The sequence below is a fragment of the Eschrichtius robustus genome, chromosome 16 (assembly GCF_028021215.1).
Source record: "Eschrichtius robustus isolate mEscRob2 chromosome 16, mEscRob2.pri, whole genome shotgun sequence".
Classification (NCBI taxonomy): Eukaryota; Metazoa; Chordata; class Mammalia; order Artiodactyla; family Eschrichtiidae; genus Eschrichtius; species Eschrichtius robustus.
In genome coordinates this window covers 85,084,688-85,099,041 of record NC_090839.1, presented here as the reverse complement: position 1 = coordinate 85,099,041, position 14,354 = coordinate 85,084,688, and the positions used below count along the sequence as shown (strand labels likewise).

At 50.7% G+C, this 14,354-nt stretch overlaps 1 protein-coding gene across 6 annotated transcripts in view; it reads left to right on the top strand.

The window, feature by feature from the left end:
- CUX1 (cut like homeobox 1) overlaps positions 1-14,354 on the top strand; it is a 371,822-nt gene that overhangs the window by 186,028 nt on the left and 171,440 nt on the right. The window lies entirely within an intron of this gene.

Here is a 14,354-nt window from a genome sequence, read left to right as displayed (position 1 = left end):
CACGTGACAGGGGGACGGGTGCCAGTGCCCAGGGGAGCCCCAGGACTTGCCCAATTGTACTTACATTCCCTGACAGCTCGGGAAAGAGGGTCTGTATCAGGGAACCCACACTGATGGAGCCACCAAAGTGATCTTGTAGCCAGCTGGGTGGGGGTCACTTCGGCAAGGGCCACCACACGCTCCTGGACTGTTCCACTGCTCTGTTTGTGGCCAAGCTGTGACCCTGGTCATGCTGAATTATGTCTTCTCCCAGACCATGAGCTTCTGGAGGACAGGGTCTACTCATTCATTCTTTCATTCAGTGAGTGTTTACTGAACATCTACTGGGTGCCAGACTAGACCCGAGCTAGACCCTAATATGTGGTCTTAGGTAATTAACTCAGATGCGGCTTTCATGGAGCTTAACAGTTGAGCAGGATGTGTATCCCCACATGGCACAGTGCTTGGCGCATAGTAGGCCCTCCGGAAACGATGGATGGTTGGGGATGGGTGGATGAATGGCTGGATGGAGGGATGGGCAGGCACGTAGATGGGTGCACAGGTAGATGGATGGATGGATGAATGGATGGGCATGTAGATGGTTGGGTAGGGGTAGGCGGATGGATCGGGGTGAATGGCTGGTTGGATGGATAGATGGATGGATGGTTGAATGGATGGATGGATGGATGACTGGACAAGTAGATGGATGGGCAGGGAGGTGGATTGGTGGATGGATGAATGGCTGGTTGAATGGATGGATAGATGGAGAGTTAACACCCCTGGTGTATAAATCAAAAGCAATCTCTATTGATTAAAAAAAGGCTCAATTCTGTGTGTTTACATTCCCAGCCCCATTCAGGAAATCATGTGATACCAGGAGGCAGTTGTGATGTGAAGGTTAAAAGCACTGGACCTAGAGTTATAAGGTCTAGGTTTGAGGCCTGACTTGCCAGTGACCTTGACCTTCACCAAGTCAGCTGATCTCTCTCAGTGCCTGTTTCCTCATATAATAAATGTGAAGAATTGAGGGCAACAGATTCGAATGAGGATTAGAAGTAGTATTTGTCTGTGAGAATAGACTGACTCTAATAGCTTTTTTCCTGGACTAAAATTATCCTGCTTGTAACGTTCAGTCATATAGTATTTATTTGAATACTGTGGAATTTAAATTATTAGGGTATTTTATTTTCTGCAGATCTCCCTCCCCTTGGAAAAACTCAATCTGGATGTTAATTAGGTTTTACTAATGCTCCATCAATTTAATGCAGTAATTCCTTAAATGAAACTGACACCAAGGACCAGATGGTCGAAAGAAGGACTGTGAACCTGTGTGCGTGACTTGGGGCGGGGGAGCACGGGGACACTGATGATAGCCCAGGGAAGTTCTGTTGCTTGAACGTGGATTATTCCACGTCCCACTTCTCCCAAATCTTCAGACTGTGCCGCTGCTTGCTTTGCCAATAATTATTTGCGTAGCATTTTGCTTCTACCAATCACCATTTCCATGATCTCTCGAAGCCTTCCCCCCACCCCACCCTGTTCAGGGGACATTATCGCCAAGCAGAGTGAGCGGGTGGGAGGGCCGTAGTGTGAGGAGTGGAGCGGGTGCCTGGAGGGAAGTCTGTGCCCCCAGCTCCAGGCTCTCGGCTCTCCTGGCCTCTTGCCGTCTCCCGGTCCCGTCCTGGGATCATGTGCTTGTGATCCTCAGGGAGCCCCTCCAGCTCCTGGTTCAGATCCCACCCTGCCCGCTACTACCCTGGGGCCCTCAAGCCCCCATTCATCCTCAGGCCTGAGACCACGGATATTTGGGGACTTGGGAGGGCAAGTGTGGGACGCGGGGCCGGGCACTGTCCCAGGGCAAACCTCTGAGCGAGTGTTCTCTTGAGAAGCAGCAGACGGGCATCACTGCCCTGGGAGCAGTCGTGCCCCGCGGGACACGCAGGGCTCAGAGGCCCAGCTGCGAGCACCTCCTGGCGTTCGCATCCGGGGCTGCACTGTGGGCCGACACCTTTAGGGGTGTGGCAGCCGACTCGGGGTACTGGACACACGCACTGCTCCTTCCTGCTCCCCCCGGCTTCTCTCCTGTGTGCCCACCCGCCCCTCTGGCACCTCCTCTCCAGGGGGACAGCTTAGAGTAGCAGAGAACACCACACAGACACGTCCCAGATTTTGCAATTAGACAGATCTGGATGTGAGTCCTGACATCATCTTTTAACGGGGTGACCTTGAATGAGTCATTTTAGCTTCTCCGTGTCTCGTCCTTAGAATGGAAAATCCGCCCTGCAGAGCAGAGACGGTACGTGTATGTGTATGCATTTAAAGATCATGGCGTAAAGCAGGGCTGGAAAAGTGGAAGTTCTAGTTATTGATCACAGAATCTTCCAGTTCCTTCGCCCTCTTAAATTCCCCCGGGAATCAGCCCCAGCTCTCGGGGCCTCTCACCGCATGCCTGCCCCATCCCTGGTGAGGTTTTCCTCTTTCCTGGGCTGTGCTGCCACCTGCCAAGGTCTCCCTGCCTCCTGGGGCGTGGCCTTCCCGTCCAGAGCAAGCTCGTCACTTCCCGGTTGACAGCCTCTGGGACCCCGGTACCTTTCAGGATAAAGTTTGCCGCCCCCCCCCACCCCCCACCCCCACCCCCGCTTAGCCCCCAGGCCCTCCCACTCCACCCCACCCCCCCAGCTAGGCACCAGGCACAGCAGATCCTGCACTTCAAACAGGCCACTCTGTGTTGCACAGGCTCCCCTTGCCCCAAAGCCCTGCCCCTCCCACCACGAAGGAAGCTGACCTAAAGTGTGCAAAAACATGAGATGCAGAACAGTATCTATAATATCCTACCGTGTGTGTGTGTGTGTGTGTTTTAAGAGAGACAATGTGTGTATAAAGGTGCTTGCAAACGCATAAAATATTTCTGGAAAGATACTCAAGTGAGTCTTTGCCTCCCGACCAGGCAGCTGAGCGACAGGTGGATGTGGATGTGAAGGAGACCTACTTTTCACTGTATATTTATACTTTTGTTTTTGTCTCTCTTTTCTTTTTTACGATTAAATGGGTTTTATTATATTCACACAGTTGTGCAGCCTTCGCCACAATCCAATTCCAGAACATTTTTATCACCTCAAAAAGAAAGCCCATACCCATTAGCTGTCACTCCCCAGTCACTCCACCCCCAGCCCCTGGCAACCACTAATTACTTAAGCGCTCTCTGTAGACTTGACCATTCTCGACATTTCATGTAAATGAAATCATTCAACATGTGGTCTTTCGTGACCGGATTCTTTCACTTAGCATGTTTTCAAGATTCATCCATGCTGTAGCATGTATCAGTACTTTTATTCCTTTTTATGGCTGAATAATACTCCATTGTGTGGATATAACACATTTTATTTATCCATTATCAGTTGATGGCCAGTTGGGCTTTTTCTGCCCTTTGGCTGTTTTGAATAATGCTGCTAAGAACATTCATATACAAGTTTTTTCATAGATACACGTTTTCATTTTTCTTGGGTATGTACCTAGGAATGGAATAGGTTTAATGTTTTGAGGAACTGCCAGACTGTTTTCCAGTGTGCGTCATTTTACATTTCCATCAGCAGTGTGTGAGGGTTCCAGTTTCTCTACATCCTCTCTAAAGCTTATTAACTGTCTTTTTGATTATAGCCATCCTAGTGGGTGTGCAGTGGTATCTCACTGTGGTTTTAATTTACATTTCCCTAATGACTAGTGACTATCTTTTCATGTGCTTATTGGACATTTGTGTATCTTTGGAGAAATATGTATTCAGAACCTTTGTCCATTTTTAAATTCAGTTCGTCTTTTTATTGTTGAGTTGTAAGAAGTCTTTTTGTATTTGGATACTAATCCCTTATCAGGTATATGACTTGCAAAAAGTTTCTCCCATTCTGTGGGTTGTCTTTTCATTTTCTTGATAGTGTCCTTTGAAGCACAATAGTTTTAAATTTGGTAAAACCCGATTTATCCATTTTTCACTTGTCGTTTGTGCTTTTGGTGTCATAGCTAAGGTCATGAAGATTTACACCTGTGTTTCCCTTTTAGAGTTTTATAGCTTTAGCTTTTACATTTTGGTCTTTGATTCATTTTGAGTTAATTTTTGTCTACAGTGTGAGATAGGGGTCCAACTTTGTTCTTTTGCACATGGATAACCACTTGTCCCAGTATCATCTGTTCAAAGACTATTCTTTCCCTACTGTCCTTTCTCCCTTGTCAAAAATCAGTTGGCCATAATGTCAGGGTTTACTTCTTGACTCTCTACTCTATTCCATTGTTCTGTACGTCTGTCCTTAAGCCAGTACCACACAGTCTTGGTTAATGTAGCTTTGTAGTAAGTTTTGAGATTGGTGTAAGTCTTCCAACTTTGTTTTTCTTTTTCAAGATTGTTTTGGCTTTTCCATATGAACCTTAGGATTGGCTTGTCTTATTCTTCAGTGAAGTCAGCTGGGATTTTGATAGGCATTGCATTGTACCTGTGGACCGATTTGGGACTTTTGCCATCTTAACAATATTAAGCCTTCCAATCCACGAACATTTCTTAACTTCACTTCCAGATTGTTTTTGGCTAGTGTATAGAAAGACAGTTGATTTTCGTATATTGATCTTGTCTTGTGCAACCTTGCCGAACACTCTATATGCTTTTATACCTGAACTTTTTTTTTTTTTTTTTTTACTATATACATATCATCTGTTCACAAAATAGTGTTTTTAAAATCTCGGGTAGGCATTCGTCCTCTGGGAAGCCTCTCCACAGCCCTGCTGCGATTTGCCTGTGGGGGGTAGGGGGACGGCACCCTCCACCCTGTGTCCTCTGGGGGCAGAAGTGGAGGCTCTGGCCCCAGAGGCTAGGCTAGCACACCTCCTGGCACGTTTTAGCCACTCCTTGAACGCTTGTATTGACAGAGTGAAGGAATGAACAGACTAGTGAGTCAGACAGGCATCAGCACAATCCTCCTCTGAAGCACTCTGCTGTTTGCAGAGGTTTTCCTGCTGTTAAGCTGTGATCTGCCTTCCTGTAACTTCTGCCTGTTGATTCTGGTTTGTGCTCCAGGGGGAGAGAAGCTGGCTAATCCTTCTTCCCCACAACAGCCCTTCAGGTATATGTCGACAGCCAGGATGTCAGACGTACCTGAAAGGGCTTTGTAAACTGTAAAGGAAGAATGACATGCTTGCGGCTATTTTATTGTCTTTACTACTCCCTTGCTGTCCCCTCTGCCACAGGTCTTCTCTGTGGTCCCGCATCCCCATTCACTCTTCGTGGCACTCTCTTCTGGAATTCTCCAGGCTTATTCTCTTAGGATCTTTCGGCTTGGGGGCATAGTTAAGGAACATGTCGTCAGTTTATATAAGACGTGATTTTGTGTCATTACCCAGGTCTACACTGCACTGCCTTAACAACCAAAACTGTCCTCTGGGCTTTGTGCCCCCTGCTCTTGAGCAGCGTATGGATTTCCAACAAGTCCTGTTCAGTTCTCTGCGATGGGGAGTATCTCCAACGTGATCCTTCCTCCCTGCGCTCCGTGTGCGGGTTGGAAGTCATGAAGGAACGTGACCTTGAGAACCAAAGCTGGTGGTGGCAGCCGGGCTCCCACTCCCGTTTCCAATCTCTCTTCTCTACACATCACTCCAGAGGTGGCCAGGGGGCCAGAAGAGGGTCCCCTGCCCTCTGGCGTCCTCTCTCGTCTCCCCATAGAACTCTCACAGCAGTAGCAAGACTGGTACTTGCCAAGCATTAAGTAGATGTGTACTTAGAGAAGAATTACTGGGCTCTCGGCTACTGCGATCTTCTTTCAGAAAATATGTTCCTCTCTTACGTGGCCGGGTTCAGTTAAAATTAGAACTCGGAAGCTGTGGCTGCGTCCGCTTCTGTTTTGGACAGGACCTTGGTCAGTCTCATGCCTTCTGGAATTCCACGTGGCTCTTCACATCATGTTTTGCTCTGGAAGGAATTCTGCAGCCAGACGTAGAGACAAAACTGTTCTCTCTCTTCCCTGCAGCTCTCGCTGGTCTTCACTGGCCCGTAGTCCAGCAGTGCACATCGATTTGAAAATTCCGTTAACGGTCTGTGTTTATTTCTAAATCACTAGCTTGTAAATTCCCAGGGTGTAGGCTTACGGATTGTTCCTGAGTGTGCCATTGCTACCGTAGTATCTTAAATGTTGTTTAAGTGTCTCTGTCCCCCAAGACCTTAAGCATTTTGGCTTCCTGCTCAGTTTGATGGCAGAGGGGGGACGGCCTGTGGTGTAGTGGGAAGAGTGCTGATTTGGATTTATTCAGGAAGGCAAAGATGTTTACTCACCTGCTGCGAGCTCCCGACCATACCAGATACCCACATTTTATTTCACAACTCGGCAATTCAGTAAACAGATGAAGAGACAGAGGCATAAATAGTTTAAGTAACCCGCCTCCAGATCCTCCAGTAACCAGCACCAGGACTGGATTCAAACCCAAGTCTGCGTTCCTTCAAAGCACGCATTCCTTCCCCCGGCCGCGCGGCCCCCGGCCTCAGCGCTGTGCTGGGGTGTCATCCTGTGGGGAGGAGGGGTTGCTCGCGGACCTGGTTCTGAGTGACTTGGTCGGTTTCTGCATCTGAGAAGTGGCGCTGCCAGCACAGCGGCCCCGTCACCATTGCACAAGAGTCCTCCCCATCTTGCAGACAAAGAAACGGAGGCACCGAGAGGTTGACTCGGGTTGAGGTAGCGTACCTCTGTTAGCGCTGGAGCTGGGGCTCGGCCCTGCCTTTCCGGCTCTGTATCCAGGTCCTGGCTCGGGTGCCTCTGCCCTGCCTGCCACCTGTGCGTGGCAAGGCCGGACGATGCTCTGAAAGGATGAGCCCTTTCCATTTCAAAATACGCTGCACTGGGCAGACATCAAGACCCGTCATTCTGTTTGGTATCTCTTTGGTGATGCCTGGGCCCTTGCACCAAGTCCACGCCGCTGTCCGTCTGTGCTACACAGCTGGTGTGACAGGGCACTCTGTGTGTGGCCGGGGGGGTGGGCAGTGGGTGTGTGGCCCAGCTGGGCTGTGCCCGGCGTCCACAGCGCTCCGCTCAGGGTACCCGGTGAATAGCATGCCTTTCACCATGAGCTGGGTGAGCAACAGTCGTGGCCCCCAGACTCAGGCCACCCCCGGGGAGATGCTGGAGTCACCGGCCCGCAAGCAGAGCCTCTGCGTTAACAGCAGCCGCCGCGGGGCTCCGTCCCTCCCGAGAGCTGGGCCCACTTGCGGGCACTTTGCACACGTTTCCTTAATACTTACAAAAAGCCCATGAGGAGGTCTAATTTTCTCCGTTTTAGAGACGACACCCCCTGGCTGGTTCCTCTCCACCCGCACAGCCCCTACCTGCCCTTCCCTCCGCTGACGCCGCCTCCCCAGGGTCCTCTAGTTCTGACAAGGGCAGTTGGTTTGGCTCCCCTAAACCAGATCGGAGCTGGACTCTCATGGCTCCCCACTTCTTGGACTAGACTATAGTGCGGTGGATAGCAACAGCCTTCTTGAAGCTCTCGATGGTAGGAAACTACCTTGTCCACCCTGAGCTTCCACAGTCATCGATGCTGCAGGAGTCACCAGTGAGTTTCAAGGAATCCCCTGGCCTGGGCAGCCTGGAATCTACCCTCGTTCATTCACAGACACGCCCCAGGCGGCCTCCTGTGTTAGTCAGGACCTGGGTGCCGGGAGTCAAGAGACGAAGGTGACGCTGGCCTGGCCTGGGACAGACCACAGGGTGGTGGAAAGGAAGCTCTCAGATGGGAGGCCTCGTCGCTCGGTGCGGGAAGTGGGCACAGAGGGATTCACAACAAGCTCAGGTGGCACAAGAGCCAGGCGACCAGCCGTGTCTGGGGAAGTCGGGAGGACCCCACAGAGGAGGTGGCACGTAGGCCAACCCATGAAGGGAGAACTGGGTCCCCCGTGCCTGGGGTGAAGAACGTTCCAGGTGGAGGACCTCGGGTATGAAGACCGGAGGGTGAAGGGGCAGGGCCTTGGCGGGAGGGCGAGGCCTGGTGTGGAGAAGCATGGGCAGTGGTGGGACTTGGTGGGAGGTGAAGTTGGCAGCGTAAACAAGGGCCGTGTTGGGAAGGGTTCTGGAAGCCCAGCCCAAGGAGTGTGGATTGTAGTCGGGGAGCCAGGAGAAGCCGTTAGGGCAGGGCGGCTGCGTGTTCCTCCTGGGCTCTGGGGCGATACTCCAAGGCCACCGTGGAGGACGCCTCACGCTCCATGGCAAGGAGAGGCCGCCGTCGGGGAGATCCTCTGAGTACTGGTCTGCAGTGTCCAAACTGGAAGTCATGGGGTGGGGGCTTCAATTAAGGCTGAAGCATCAAGGGAGGGAAAGAGACGTTAATTCTGAAATTGATTTCTAAGGCCAGGTGAGCAGGACCGCTTGACTGACCAGTGGTCGAGGCTGGAAGAGAAGGAGGAGGATCTACACATCTGCCAATATTACACTATTTGATCCTTTTCTCAGTTCTAAACAAAACACCTTCCAGTTAAAATTCAGGCTTGTATTTGATCTCCCCACATTTCCTTCCTCTACAGAGAACTGGAGACTCCTGCTGAAAATTCCAGTAACAAACCCCAAAGCCTCAAACCCATTCATGTTCTGAGTTATAGGTGGGTGGGGGAGTTTCTGCAGGGAATGTCATTTAAGACATAACCAAGCCCCTGAAATGTTGCAGCAACCCTCTGGAAATGCTGTGTAAGAGGCAGTCTTATTAATAGGCTAATTCTTTTAAAAGTGGTGATTTCTAATGATTTGTAATTTGTAATTTCTAATTCACAAAACTAATGCTTTGTGAATTCTCCTTGAACCCCCTGAAATTTTGGTGCTTAATTTAGTTGATATTTGTCTGCTGTTTCTCCTCCTAAATACAGCATGGGTCAGTAATTATCACCAACGCTGAAAACCAGCTTGTGACTAGCTCTGCACTGTTGTCACATCTTCTGTCTCATTCGATTCTCTGAGGGTTCCTACAAGGCAGGTATTCTCATCAGTATCTTTTCCTAGACACATAGAAAGTGAAATTCATAGAGGCATAGGGTATGTAGCTGGCCCAGTATTCCAAACTGCGTGATAGAGCCATGTCTTAAATCCATTGTTCTGATTTTAAATCCTGTGCCCTTTCTTCCTTGATCACATACCATCTTCCCCCCTGCCCTGCCCCTGGCGAAAATAAACAATCAAGCTTCACAGCAGACGAAGAGAAATCCTTTGGCCCTCACGATATTGGTCGTTTAGTCCTTATTTTTACTTTGTGCTGTCATCTTAGAGACGTGATCACCTGTTAGGACTCGTAATAGGCCGCTTTGCTGGATCGCGCTGCAGTAACAAGCAACCCTAGATCTCAGCGGCTAATGGCAACAAGAGACGATTTCTCATTCATGTTACATGTGGGCTGTGGGTTGGCGGGATGGCTCTGGAACCATGTGTTGTCTTTACTCAGAGATCCCAGTGGAAGAAGCGGCTCCTCTAAGGTCATGCTGTTCTCATGGCAGAGAAAGAGAGCACACCAGAGCGGAACCACACACACACTCTTAAATCTTATGCTCAAAGTGTGTGGCACCACCCCTTATATTCCACGTGGTCAAGTCTGCCACCCGTGGGCTGGGAAGCCCCCCCAAGTCACGTGGCAGTGGGCAGAGACATGCGATGCCCTCACAGGGAGGGGGGCAGTGACTTATACTCCACACAATGCCCCAAGCCCCACAGCGCAGTTCTGCTGGCTCCCGAGTGGTCAGGTGCTCCCTCACCCCTTCTAAATCTCGGGGGTCTTGCAGTCGATTTCCATGAACTTGGCCTCTAACCCTGGTCTCTGACTTTTCATCCTATTGGAAGCAAATATTGATTGAGATTTGGAATAAGATAGCTTTCTGTAGACCTTTATCTTGAATTTTCATCCTTATTACAGAAAAACCAAACTCCGCATTATAAAAGTGATGTTGTTGAAAGGGTAACTGTTGGATCCGGGAAACTCATGATAGAAGCACTGGGCCTCTCCGTAGAGTGGGGACACGGAGCTCCCTGCAGGAGGCTGGCCAGGGCTCTCCAGGCATGCGCGGTGGGGAAGGAGGCCTCCCGTGCGCTGGCTTCAGCCAAGCGGCTGTCATCATAGGAGCACGTGAAACACACGCCGAAAATCAAAGAACTCTACGTGTTGAGCATTTTCATAAAGACTTAAAACTGCATCCCGTAACCATTTGCTCACTTCTGCAGGTAGAACAGTTGACCAATTTAGGTAAATTTTCATTCACACAATAAAAATGTATTAAACACCTACTGTGTACTGGTCGTAGGGAGGAAAGCCTAGGGTGGGCTCTCAAGGAATCTAAGATCTCCCAACGGAGCCTTGTCTGCAGTCCTGGACCTTCCGGGCAATCCCATATGGTGACGGGAGTGGCCGGCAGCCCAGAGCTGGATCAGCTGAGCCTGGAGGATCAGAGGAACATTCCAAGGAGGCGCCTTCCAGGCTGCGGGGAAATCGCTCTCGTGTATTCAGGGAACAGGGAGTAGCCGGGCGTGGCTGGAGTGTGAGGCGTGGCAGGAGGTGAGGTCGATCCCTGGAGCAGAACAGGTTTTACCCAGGGCCTGAGCGCCGTCAGAGCTTCTCCAGATCTGTCCCAGCTCCGCCACCAGCAGCCCCTCTGTCCTTTGCCGCCCCTCACAGTGGCCTTGCGGGTGTGGGGATGGTAGAAAGGATCTCTCCCTCGGGTTATCTTTGCACATTAAGTAGCCAGAATGTCTAACCTAGGATCCGACTTTCAACCATCTGTGCCTAAGACCTCACCCCCAACCTCTTCTCATTCACAAACCTCTCCCCACCGTGTGAGGGGGTGCCATGCCGAGTCCTGGCTCCAAGGCGGGTGCAGAGGGCGTGAGGATGAAGATGACCCCGTCTCTTTCCTCCCTCACTGAAGGATAAGGAGGACAGACAGGGCCCTACTTCCCTGCGCTAGGCACTGAGTGCTTCACCCACGGGAGCTCACCCACCCGCCCAGCCCTGGACCCTGCAAGGCCGGCCAGCCTGGCCCCAGGGGAACCCGGCACACGCATCCTGGGGCCAATGAGACGTGCACTGGCTCTGGAAGCATGGCTAGGCCTTCTAGGGAAGGACCACCCCAGCAAAGTTGGGGCTGGGAAAGGGAGAGGACAGACCAAAACTCAGAGCCCGAGGCCTGTTCTTGGACAAGGGCAGAGGCCGTGGGGGGAGTCGAAAGAGTGAGCGAGCAGAGAAAGTCTCAAAATCACCAGAATCAACAAATTCTTCCGGGTTTGGAAACCTCAGAAGGAGGCTCGGGAGACCTCATCAAGGAGCAGCTCACCCACGCGTGGACTTCTCATCACCTCTCTTAAGAAACCTCAGTCCAGTTGCCTAATGAGTTAAACTCAGCAACCTGGCCTTGTTCTCTCAGGACTCGGTTGAATGTTCTTGCGTCTGTGGAAGGGGGAGGGGAAGACGACGCAGATTCATGGTTCCCGTACTAATTTGCTAGAGCTGCCGCAACCAAGTACCGCAAACTGAGCAGCTTAAACAGCAGATGTTTACTTCTCACAGTCTGGAGACCAGAAGGCCAAGATCAAGGCATGGGCAGGGCTGGTTCCTTCTGAGGACTGTGAGGGTCTGTTCCAGACCCCTCCCCTGGCTTCTGAAGGTTTGCTGGCCGTCTCTGGCGTCCCTTGGTTTGTAGGTGCATCACCCCAATCCCCGCCTTCACGTTCACATGGGGTTCTCCTGTGTGCGTGACTGTCTCTGTGTCCAGATTTCCCCTTTTTATAAGGACAGGTCCTGTTGGATTAGGGCTCCCCTTAAGGACCTCATCTTAACTTGGTCATCTGCCAAGACCCCATTTCCAAATAAAGCCACATTCACAGGTACTGAGGGTTAGGGCTTTCAGGGCAGGGGCACAGTGCAATCTGTAACAGTCCCAAGTGTGTTGTGTAGATTGCCAATCCCACGTCCCCCCTCAACAACCCATAAGGGAGAGAGAAGACAGTGTTCAGGATCCTTCCAGATCCCATCCTCTGCCCACTCTAGAGGTAGCCGCCTTTGTGGGCTCAGAATCCCTAGGAAGCGAGGGGCCCTCCCTAGGCAGATCCGGAGCCGAGCAGAGAACCCTCTGGGTGTTGAGAGGTGCAGAGATCCACCAGGGCCTCTGTCCTGCTTCCTGGGCAGACTGCTGCCCATGGGCACCTCTCTCAGGAGGTGGCAGAAAGGCCCGGAGCGCATGGAAAGCTCCAGACGTCTGGAAAGGCAACTCCAAATATCCAGTTTTGCTCACAACATCTATGTAGGTGGTGGTTAGGTACAGTTGAAATACTACTATTAAGACATTTTCCAAATTTTGTAATAGACATTTGGAAAGACTTTATATGTTCATGAAAGCACAGTACAAAATTTTCCATATGGTTTGATTTCAAATATACACGCAGACATTTGTGACAGCTTTATTGAGATGTAACTCACATACCATATAATTCACCCATTTGAACTCGGCAGTTCATTGACTTTTACTGCAGTCCCGATCAATTGTAGAACTTTTCCTCACCCCAGAAAGAAACCCACACCCCTTAGCCGTCATCCTCCCGGTCCCCAACCCTAGACAACCACTAATCTACTGTCTCTATAGTTTGCCTACATGCCTACATTTCATTCAGAATTAAAGGGAACTACAGACAGAGGCATGACTTCCACTGGTGAATGGCAGAATTACGGTGTTAATTTTCTCTTTAGTTTTTGATATATTTCTAATTGTGCGATGAGCATGAACTGCTAAGAATCAGAGGGGAAAAGAAAAAGAATATTTTAAAAATAGCCAGCCATCTTATCGTTTTTAAGTAGTCCTTGTGGATTATTCAGAAAACATGCCCAGCACCTAAATCACAAGCTTATTTTATCGGGGGCGTGGGGGGAACGTGTCTGAGTTCTCGGCGACTGACTTCAAGTAGGAATTTTCTAGCACAACTTGGTAGAAGTTGGAAATGCATGCATTGCCCTTTTTTGCTCTGTATTGGATTTCCTGAGACCTGCCCGGCTCCCCTTCCCACAGCCTTTGTGTCCCCCTCCCCAGGGTCTTCCCATCCTTAATCAGGTCACCTCTCTCAGCCCTTAACAAATTGTTGGTTGGCTCAGGTGAGAGGCCCTGTAATTACGCCACTTCTTTTGCCTCTTTAATAACGTTGGAGACAGAGTATAATTCTGTGAGGGGACAGAGGAATATATAATTTAGTGTCCTTTTCCTGAGCCAACGTGAACTCCGTGCATGTAGAATCTTGCACGCTTCAGGGGTAAAAAGTGATCTGTTGTCTCAGCAAGCATGTTATGGGAGCAAAATACATGCTGAGTCCATCCAACCACAGAAGCCTCTTTGGATGTGTGTCCAGCTTGCTTGGGACGCGTCACCTTTCTTTGATGAAGAGACTTTTCACTGGAGGGAAGCCAGCTCAGCTGGGTTTGTTTATGAGACACACTGATCCTGGCCACCGTCACAGGAACGCGCCGTTGCCTGAGCTAGAAACCTGGGCACCGTCCTTAACTCACCTGGACCCTCCATGTCTCACATCAGCTCAGCTGGACCTAATCTCTCTGCTTGGCCTCTTTCCCTCAGTCCCCAGCGCCACTGCCCTGCACATTCTCACCAGGGCAGCGGCAACAACCTAGGAATGGTCGCCTCCTGCCTGGCCCCTCCTGTCCTCCTTCCACTCTGACTCAGGCCCAGACGGTGAAGGTCATCCTCCTCCACCAGCACCGACCCCCTCACCTATCCAGTCTCACACCCATGTATCCATGTCCACACACACCCCCCCCCCCCCGAGCAGCCCCACATTCCCTGGGGTTACAGCCCTATCCACAGTTCTTAATCTGGATTCTATGGACAGAACACACGTGGACACATGAGTGTCCTAAAGTAGAGTGTGTAACCCTGTGTGTGTGTGTTTCTAGGAGAGGGTCCTTGGCTTTCATAAAATTCCTTTTTTTAAAATTTATTTTATTTTAATTTTTGGCTGCTTTGGGTCTTCGTTGCTGCGCGTGGGCTTTCTCTAGTTGCGGTTTGCGGGGGCCACTCTTCGCTGCGGTGCAAGGGCTTCTTATTGTGGTGGCTTCTCTTGTTGCGGAGCACGGGCTCTAGGCGCGCGGGCTTCAGTAGTTGTGGCACGTGGGCTCAGTAGTTGCGGCACGTGGGCTCAGTAGTTGCGGCACACGGGCTTAGTTCCTCCGCGGCATGTGAGATCTTCCCGAACCAGGGCTCGAACCCGTGTCCCCTGCATTGGCAGGCGGATTCTTAACCACTGCACCACCAGGGAAGCCCCGGCTTTCATAAAATTCTTAAAGAGGACCTAAGGACCCCCAGGTTTCAGAACTTTGGTGTTTGAATG